Genomic DNA, 1,441 nt, shown 5'->3' on the forward strand with positions numbered 1-1,441 from the left:
CGGGGGCAGAGCCTCGGCTGCCCAGGCTCCGTCCGCGTCTCCGGCGCCGTCCTTGTCTTGGTCGCAGCGCTCGGAGTCCGGCGAGAAAGGAGTGGTTCTGTCTTGGGGGACGAGACAACTTCATCCCAAAGTTCATCCCCCAAAGCATCCCAATTTGAAAAGCAGAACCCAATTGTTGAATCAAATGGCTCGCACCTGGCCTTGCCGGTGAATGGAAGCGGGGCGGCTCGGTATTTCTGCTTAGAGGCGCAGGCAGGGTGGCTCGCGTGGCCCAATGGATAGAGGCGAGGCAGCTTCACGGCTCTGTAAAAGGAACTAGCCTTGCAGCTAAACACTTTTATTTGGACTCTAGACCAGGGCTTCTCAAAGTGTGGTCGCCCGTCCAGCATCCTCACGTTCACCTGGGAACTAGTTAGAAATGCATATGTAGGGCCCCGCCTCAGACCTAACAATCAGAAACTCTTGTTCCCTACACCGTTTTAACACGCCCTCCAAGTGAGGCTCTGAAGAAACTAGAGTTTGACATCCATTTATCTAGCTATTCCTTTCTATTCCTAAAAGAGCCCTTTACCAAGACTTTTTTGTGAACGCACTTTTCCTGTTTTGCTGCCTTTTGTTCTGCAAGTCTGAAATAAAACTTTGACATTCGCTCGAAATTATTTTTTCTTAAAGAATTTTTGCTTTCACAATGAGAGTGTGTGTTGGGGGTGGAATGTGCAGGGGCATCCCCTTTCCTAGCTACCCATGGGAGCCCACCACGAGGCTAAATTAGGAAGAGGCCCCAGGCATCTAATTCTATATAATAAAGGCCCGGTGCACGAAATTCATGCACTGGGGGGGATGGGCTGGGGGGTGGGGGACGTCCCTCAGCACTGCCTACACCCTGTTGCAGTCTGGGACCCCTTGCTCCTTTCCATCCGCCTGCTTGCCGCTCCACAACTGCCGCTGCAACTGCCCCTGCATCCCGTGAGCCTGGCTTCTGGCTGAGCGGCACTCCGCCTGTGGGAGCTCAGTGACCACCAGGGGGAAGCTCCTGTGTTGAGCGTCTGCCCCCTGGTGGTCAGTACGCATCATAGCCACCAGTCGTTGTGGTCATTCTGCCATAACAGTCACTTAGGATTTTATTACACCAGTAGCTCTGGTCATTCTGCCATAACAGTCACTTAGGATTTTATTATATAGGTTGTGTGGCTCCTTTAGCTGAGCCAGGACTCTGGGGTTGAAGGTTCAGGGATGTAGATCTGAATTACAGGAGGAAGAAATTTTAATCTATTGGCGTCACTACAAAATGGGATATACAGTTTAGTGGGGTGCTGAGTTGCTGGCCTACAGATGAAAGAGTCACCTGTTGGATTTATACATTTGGTCTTGTGTAGTTTTTGCTTCTATTGGTCTGAGAGGGGAAGGAAACTCATATTTATGAAATACTATGTGCTCTCAC

This window comes from Myotis brandtii, unplaced genomic scaffold (genome assembly GCF_000412655.1).
Source record: "Myotis brandtii unplaced genomic scaffold, ASM41265v1 scaffold71, whole genome shotgun sequence".
Taxonomy (NCBI): domain Eukaryota; kingdom Metazoa; phylum Chordata; class Mammalia; order Chiroptera; family Vespertilionidae; genus Myotis; species Myotis brandtii.